The sequence below is a fragment of the Suncus etruscus genome, chromosome 13 (genome assembly GCF_024139225.1).
Source record: "Suncus etruscus isolate mSunEtr1 chromosome 13, mSunEtr1.pri.cur, whole genome shotgun sequence".
Taxonomy (NCBI): domain Eukaryota; kingdom Metazoa; phylum Chordata; class Mammalia; order Eulipotyphla; family Soricidae; genus Suncus; species Suncus etruscus.
In genome coordinates, this window is record NC_064860.1 from 78160100 (window position 1) to 78169385 (window position 9286).

General features: G+C 34.0%; 1 pseudogene; it reads left to right on the forward strand.

Annotated features, from left to right (window-relative positions):
- The first annotated feature begins 8354 nt into the window (after positions 1-8354).
- On the forward strand, positions 8355-8476 carry LOC126026430 (uncharacterized; annotated as a pseudogene).
- The last annotated feature ends 810 nt before the right edge of the window (positions 8477-9286 follow it).

Below are 9286 nucleotides of genomic sequence, written 5' to 3' on the forward strand. Positions count from 1 at the left end.
GTTCTTTGATGAATTTTGGGGGTTGCTCTGACAATACTAACAGATTATGCAGCATCAAAGATTGAACCCAGATCTCCTATAGGCACAACATGTGCACTAGCCCTTTAATAAACTGTTTCTAAGCATCTCAGGAAATAGAATGTCAGGGGAAAATTTATTTATTTCACCATTTGTTATTTATTCAAAATATATTTGAATTCTTTATTTAGGACATTTTTATAATATACAGGGGATGCAAATCATTAATAAAATTAAAGGTAGGGGTGGAAATCTTCCTCTGTGTCATTTGAAATAATTTACTGAATTTATTTTTAATCATACTAATGTAGCATTTCTGTTTTGTTTTGTTTTGTGTTTTTGTTTTTAGGGCCACACCCATTTGATGCTCAAGGGTTACTCCGGGCTAAGCGCTCAGAAATTGCCCCTGGCTTCGGGGGACCATATGGGACGCCAGGGGATCCAACCGTGGTCCTTCTTGGCTAGCGCTTGCAAGGCAGACACCTTACCTCTAGCGCCACCTTGCCGGCCCCTAATGTAGCATTTCTAAAAAGGAAAGTAGACTAAAATATTTTTTGGTTTTTGGGCCACACCCGGCAGTGCTCAGGGGTTACTCCTGGCTGTCTGCTCAGAAATAGCTCCTGGCAGGCACGGGGGACCATATGGGACACCGGGATTCAAACCAACCACCTTTGGTCCTGGATTGGCTGCTTGCAAGGCAAACGCCGCTGTGCTCTCTCTCCGGGCCCTAGACTAAAATATTTTTAAACTGAGGGGCCTTATACTCAATTTAAAAGTTTTTACTTTGCTAAACATCTTGAATTAGTTTACAAGTTAGTATTTGTTAGTACAACTTTTTTTTTTTTTCAGGGATTCTGTTGTCTCTAATTGAATGCTTAAGATACAACCTATCATTTGTCTACTTCTACTGTAAAAACATTGATGTAGGGGCCGGAAAGATAGCACTGGGGTAAAGTGTTGCCTTGCAGGCGGCTGACCTAGAAGGGACCTGGGTTCAATCCCCAGCATCCCATAAGGTCCCTGGAGCCAGGACCAATTTCTCAGTGCATAATCAAGAGTAACCCTGAGAGTTACAGGTGTTGCAAGTCACCCTTGATGGGGCTGACTGATGGAGGATGAGGTCTTTCTTCTCCAGCTCGGAGCACGCCTCCGCCACCCTGTTCAGCTGGCAGTTCTGAGGTGAATGCGGTGGGTAAAAAGCTAACAAGCAGTCAGGCTTCAGAAGATAACAGCTTTATTCAGTGGACATAGCTGAAGCCAAAAGCCCCAGAATCAACCCTCCAAAGAAGTCCCTGCCTTCCACAGACCTTGCTTTTATATAACAGAATCAGGTACCATCCTAGGGTGGGAGCAGAATGCCAGGTTACACCCTAGGATAGGGCACAATCACCAATCATGGTAGGATCAGTAACATAACAATCCCATGGAAATGTTTACATACACAACAACAGGGTGTTTCCTCCCCACCAAAAAAAATTTTGGAAGGAAATTGATGCTTTGGGAACATCAAAGTATTGTGTACTATATTGGAGTGGTACCTATAGAGGGCTGTTTATTTGAAGTTCACTATCGGTGGAAGCTATATCAGTAGTCCCAGGTCACCAGGGTAGCAGTAAGTAACTGTTTCAATGAATTAAATAGTATTTTCTGGTTCAACCATATATAAGCAGAATCAGGTGGTCTTTACTTTTGACTAAGGATTATTATGGAAATCAGGTGAGTCAAGTTCAACTCGCCAATATCTTTCTCAGAACCCCAGCTTTGTAAATGGGCATTCTGAGCCATTTAAAATATTTATTATAAAGTCAACTAAAAGTTCTGACTTATGTGGAAAATTTTAAACACAACTATTTTGATATACAACTTCCCCTACTGCCCTCAACCCTCCAGTATTCTTCTTCTAACTGAAAAAATTTCCAAAATACTTTAAGTCCTTTAGCATTAATAATATTCACAGCATGTTACTCTATGTTTTAATAATAGAGAACTTATTATATTAATAATATATGGAAACATTTAAATACTTAAATTGTGCCTCTAAAGTAGAACTTTTAGTAGTATTTAATTTTTTAATTTTACATTTTTCGAGTTTTGTTACATAAAATTAGTTTTCAGATAACTTAAATTTATATTTTAGAGAAATAAAATAAAGCTAGAAGAAATTATTTCTTGGCAATATATATTAAAATAACACTTATCATAAATACATAGGCTATATGTAATTACTTTTATATGTATTATTTAAAAACATAAAACTCAGAAAAGCATTCATGTTGACAGTTTCCAAGGAAGGGACAAGGGAATGACTATCAATAGATGTCAACAGATAAGACTTCAATTATAAGATAAATAATCTCTTTGTACAACACTTCATAATGCTCAAGGTAACTAGTGGATCTATACTCAGACATTATGTGGAGAGGTGCTCAAGAACAATACTGGATGTCAGAATTAAAACTGGGTCACCTGTGTTTGTTTTTCAAAGCAGGTCCTCTATCCGCTGTACTATCTCTTGAGTTCCAGGACAAATAAGTTCTTGGGTGCAAAAGATGGCAGCAGAAACAAGAAAAAGTTCTTTCTATATCCAGTTCAAAATCATTGATTACCTGGTTCAGCCACATTGGTGAAATTGAATGAGTTCATGGTCTATTGCTGCCTAACTAGATAGGTGCCAGGAGGGACTCAGCATGTCTTCAGAGGCTGTTGAACTCAGTTTAATGCGCTGAATGGTTTTCTGTATCAAAGTTGTTTACTCAGAGTATAGCAGTCATAATATCGATAATCACTGCAGCAACATTAGTTAGCATGCCATAAGCTTTGATTGTATTAACTAAATAAATTTAGTTCGAGGATAACAACTATTCATGCTATGGGCGACTACTGAATCGGCACTTATGGTTCAGTCCTGTGGTACTGGAGAGACAATATATGCTGTCAGGGATCAAATCCTGCGGTCTGCATGGAAGAAGAACCCTAACTGTTATACTCTCTATCCAGACTCCCAATCATACTTATTTTTAAGGATTATAATAATAATAATAATAATAATAATAATAATAATAATAATAATAATAATAAACCCTATGATATAGATTAGACTATGTTTTGTTTGTTATGGGTTCACACCCAGCATTGTTCATGGCTTACGCATCACTCTGTTCTCAGGGATCCCTCCTGGAAAGATGCAAGAAACTTAATAGGGTACTGATGATCAAGCCTAACTTAGAGGCATGCAAAACAATTGCATTATCATTATATTCTCTCTCCAGACCAAGACTACAAACCTGCATACCAGGACGGAAGTGAGGAGAGTACATATGAGAAAAGGGATCACATTGATGTTGTTTTTGTGTTTTTGTGGTGCATATTTTGCTAAACTGAACACAATTTTAGTTTCTAAATTTTACATTTTTTATTTTAGGTAACACAACACTGTTAACCTTTGAACACTGTAAAAAAAAACCAGAAGCAAAGTAAACACTTAGGGCAGTATTATCTTCTGGCCCCAATAGTGTTAACTTTTATGTTTTTATTTTGATATACACAATTGCTATATCTTCACGAACACCTTTTGCCACAAAGATGACTAAATACCTTTTTGAAAATTCTTATGTCACTTTGAGTTCACATCTTTTTCTTTCTCCCCTCACTCCCTTATCTATCTGAAAGGAGTAATTTGGTATACTGTAATTAAATTATAATTTTGAAATATAATACTGAGTTATGAATTTCTATTTATGAATCATATTGCATTGTGAGGGAATACAACATACATAATTAAATTTATTATAAAATACAGTTTTTTTATTTTTTACATATGTGATATATAGAGGTCTTCCCACAATTCATATTATTGTCTTGAGTCAGATAAGGTATGCTTTCTGCAAAAATACTTTTTGAAAATTCCTCCTGAAATTCTGAGGGTTTATGTTTTTATTCAGCAACATAATAGCAAACATATCACAAAATTCTGTTTTATAGAATTCAAAACCAACTTTCATATAGCAACACCAAATATATTGTGTAGTAAGGAATATTACATATTGTGTAGGCATATTAAAGTTTGTGGTGTGTATATTTTTGTACACACATATAGATACTCTTTTTAATACTTGTTTTACTCTGCATAAATCAGTGCATCTTGCTTAGTAAAAATTACAGTAAGCCTAAAATGCAATGCATATGTATATGACCTATAAAGAAGGTGTAATTACCTAAAAATTAAATAAGCTCTAATTTAGACAGGAAGTATTAAAAGAATACATGCTTTTCAAAAATTTAACACTTAGACCACTATTAATGTTAGACTATGCACACTATATACAATTATAGCTGAGTTCATAAAGAAAATTAATAATTTAAATTAACTTCCATGCTGAGCAAATGAAGAATTAGTTTTTTGGCAGGCCTTGGATCTAGAACTCAATAGAATAAGAAATAATGGTCATTCTCAGCAAGGGTCCAAACCGCAGTTCATTACGATAGAAATACATTTATCATTATGAAAAATACTCCAGCTAATTTGAAATTCTAAGCTATTACAAAGTGAAATTAGCTTCAATAAATATCTTAGTATAAAATGTTGTTCTCTAAGAAATGATTTCAGCTTTATTTAATTTGGTATTATAGTATTAATTAGTATTAGAGTTATAAAATTGCTGTTTTAGCCCTGGGCGCTTTGCCAAACCAAGTGCTATTTTCTAAAATAAATATAATAGAAATCATTATTTTTACAGTGTGGGAATTATAATTGTTTATTACAATTTATATGTGTGAGATATTTCAAGAGCTATTATGCCATGATATTGATGTTATTCATATACAGGTCCACATTGAAATTAATGAATACACCATGTGACATTGAAAAAGTCACTTACCATTTTCTTTCCTTAAAAGAGAATTCTTCAAATTCAGTGATTTCAACATGCTAGTACCTTTCTTTGTATCTCAAGTGCATGAGAACTTTAGTGCATCTCAATGCAAAGAGAGACTAGCCCTTTACAATGACTCCTTATTACTCGATGTATAATATTTCTCTATTTAATAATGAACTTTATTTAATAAATATGTAACTTTTTGTGCAAGTTTATGCCTCAACTCTACTATATTTTTACAATGTTTGTTTTTGTTGGGGAAGGTACTTTGTTTTACATATGCATAAATCATTTAAGCTTGCTTTATAAAATCTTGTAGAAAGTCTAAAATGCAATACATATGTATATGACTTTTAAAGAAGGTGTGACTTTAAATTATAGTCGCATATATTGTATTATTGTAATAATAGGATAAACCTGAAGGTGTTTGGGATTTACTTTTTCTCTGTGCTTAGGGAGCACTACTGGAATGACTCAGGGAATCATATACATTTGTAGGGATAGAACTGAGTCTGGCCTTTGGTAAAGAAAATATTCTAGGGGCCAGAGAGATAGCATGGAGGCAGGGTTTTTGCCTTGCATGCAGAAGGACAGAAGGATGATGGTTTGAATCCGGGCATCCCATATAGTCCCCTGAGCCTGCCAGAAGCAATTTCTGAGCTCATAGCCAGGAGTAACCCCTGAGCACTGCCAGGTGTGACCCAAACACCAACAAAGAAAAAAAATGTTCTAAATACTGTACAATTTCTCTGGTTCTTCTTCCTATATATTTTATTTTATCTCTTATTTTATAATTATTGAATGTTTACATATTGTTGATCAAATATATGTTGATGCATATTCTAAAATATTCAATTTATTGGTCTATTTCATATTTTATTCAGAGAAAAATGAAAGCATATATTAATTGAAATTATATATATTGGCTATGAATGTAACCACTAATATGTTTAAGTTATGAATTTCTTTGAGAATTTTTAATGAAAAATCAATCTGTCACTGAAAGGTGTTTTTCAGAAACACTAGCAATAATAAATAAAATGATTGAGATATTTATATACTATCTCTTGTTTAATTACTATAGTGAAACAGTATTTTTACAATTTGAGCTTTGAAAGTTCTAGTTCTTAAGGTGACTTTTATTAATTTCTGACAGTGCCTGGAGCCACTCCTAGGTTCATGCTCATGAGTTCCTACTGGTGCTACCAATGATAATAGTGATTGAAACTTGGCCCCCTGCATATACAGTGTGTGCTCAATCTGTTGAGCTATCTCTTCTGAAAATTCTCCTATTTCTACTTATTTATTTATTTTATGGGGGGTTTTGGTCCACATTCAGTGATGCTCAGGAGTTACTCCTGGCTATGTGCTCAGAAATCGCTCCTGGCTTGGGGGACCATATGGATGCTGGGAATCAAAATGAGGTCTATCCTGGGTCAGCCGCATGCAAGGCAAATGCCCTACTGCTGGGCTATCAGTCCGGTACCGAAATTCTCCTATTTTTAAAAACAAAATAAAAGTCATAGTCATAATATCGAGTTAACATTTACATGTTTTTAAACTATTTCTTTGAGTTAGTTATATGTATCATAGAATCCATATATTTACTTTTTTTAATTTTTGGTTCAAACTAGTTGTGCTTCAAATGTACTCCTGGCTCTGTGCTTAGGGATCACTCTTGATGAAGCTTAGAGGATCCCAAGATAGAACCTGGGTCAATCACATGCAATGAAAGCACACTATTGTTGTTCTTTTCCTGGATTAAGTGTATGGTTCTCATTTCCATGATGCATTTTACTTTGAGAATTGACAAATTTTAAATATTTATGAATAAATATGTGACAAATCACAGAAAGATAAAAAAAACATAGTTCTGGGAATATCTAACATAAAGACCGTATTAATCATAAATCTAAATAAAATTAGTTTTGACTAGTTATAGTTTAAAATCTCAACTACTTCAAGTAAATTATAATAACTATAAAACTTAAATATTCTTTTTTATATTTTTGCACCACAATCAGTGGTACTCAATGGTTACTCTTGGCTCTGCACTCAAAGATTACTCCTGGCAGGCTTGGTGGCAGATGGCATGCTGGTGATTGAAGCCGGTGGTTCACATGTAAGGTAAGCTCCTTGTCACTGTTCTATGTCTCTAGCCCCCAACTAAAACATTCTTATTAGGAGCCAGAGAGAGAGAGAGAGAGCACAATGGTGCGGCATTTTTCTTGCATGCAGCCCACCCAGGATAGATGATGGTTTGGTTCCTGGTATCACATATGGTTTCCCTAGCCTGGCAGTGTTGATTTCTGAGTTCAGAGCCAGGAGTAACCCCTGAATGCTGCCAAGTGTAACCCCAAAACAAAAAAATTCTTGTTAGCATGAAATTTTAGGATATTCTTTATCTTTTTTATAATGTTTATAATTTTTATAATTATCTATTTTACTGCTTATGGTTATTTTAAAATTCTAATGAAAACATCTCCAACATTCAAGGCTATTAGGAGAGAGACACACTGCGGTAGTAGAGTATTAGTAGTAATATTGCATTTATACAGACATAGCACAAAGATAATTTTCTATCTGCCTTAACTTCAATATTTATTTTATAGTAGATATATATATATATCTATAATCTAAAAAATAATCAAATTGCAAATGAGCCATAAAATCCTTTCACTTTTTCATTTCAAAACCAAAAGAAATTAGTTTCACTGCATATATAATTTTTATTTTGAGTAATATGTCCAAGTTACTTTCATAAGAAAGGAAAATAGTAATGGAAAAAATAATCAAATTTAGGGCTAAATATTTTTTATTGTTTTATGATATATAAAAATATTTTATTAAATATTTAGACTTATTTTGTTTAACTACTATCCAGTCCAAAGCAGAATAAAAAAATTTTATTTTTGAGCAGAGATTATAGCTCATTTATAGAGTACATGACTAATGTATGAGATCCTAATTTTAATAACTCCTGGGGAAAAATACAAAATAAAACAAACAAATTGTCCATTTTCCTTCTATGCCTTGGTTAAAAAATTCATAGAGTTCTGACAAATTATCAAATATTCTACGCCCCTCTAAAATCCCAAAATGCTAGTTTATTATATTTATGATTGGATAAATTTAAAACTTTCTTTGTAGTGGAACCAAAGCAATGGGTACAGCAGATAGAGCATTTACTTTGCATGCATCTGACCCAGGTTTAATTTTCAGCATTCCAAATGGTCTCCACACTTGCAACACTAGCAGGATAACAAGATTACTAGGAGTCATCCCTGAGCATTGCTTCTGAGTCTCCAAAACAATAAACAGACAAAAAAAAATAAAGCAAAAGACTTACGCTTTTTCATAGTAAAATATCAAATATTCTAAGCAATAGCAATTTTATGTTTGATCTTTAGATAATTTATTTAGGTTGTTATAAACAAAAAGTCTAAAGTAATTTTGTTGTTAAATTATCTAGAAAGTTCCCCCAAAAGAATAGGCATTGAAAGAGGAGGTACAGTAAATTCACCCCATATACACCTCAACCCAGGGTCTTTGCCTGGTCTGTATTGTGAATTGGGGACAAAAAAATATAAGCATTGAGGTATAAGGGAGAGAGAAGGTGAGAGAGAGAGGGAGGGAGGGAGAGAGAGAGAAAGGGGGGGGAGGAAAGTATTTAAACTCAAGTGTCTACATATTGTTTGGTCAAATTAGTTGCAAAAAAAAGGTGCATGTAGATTTGACAGGGAACAGTGTATTGGGAAGGGTATTTGCCTCGCATGCAGTCTACTTTTATTTGACCCATTCCCATATAGTCTTCCATACACCTCAAGAAATGATTCCTCAGAGACAGGAGTAAACCCAGAACATATACAGATGCGATCCCAAAAATTACACTCACCAAAATGCTTATATAAATGCTGTTATATTAAAAATCTATCAATGTCAATAATATTTTGACATAAATTCATATTTATGAACAACTAGTCATTTTTATTTTATCTACATGAAACTATAGATACAAAAATATCTTCTACTGAAATAAAATAAATCTATATATATTTATAAATTTATATATATTTATAAAACCACCAATGGGGGGCAGAGCGATAGAACAGTGGTAAGGCATTTGCATTGCACGTAGCTGACCCAGGAAGGACCTTAGGTTGGTTTCTGGCATCCCATATGCTCCCCCAAGCCAGGAGCAATTTCTGAGCGAATAGCCAGGAGTAACCCCTGAGCGTTACTGGGTGTGCTCCCCCTGAAAAAATACCACCAATGGATATGTTAGTTATGAAAATATATGAACATTTGTGTATATATGAGAATAAACTTTTAACAAAGGGTTTATCTTGGCAACCGCAAACACCATACCTTGTTCATCAGTCAAAAAATTAAGA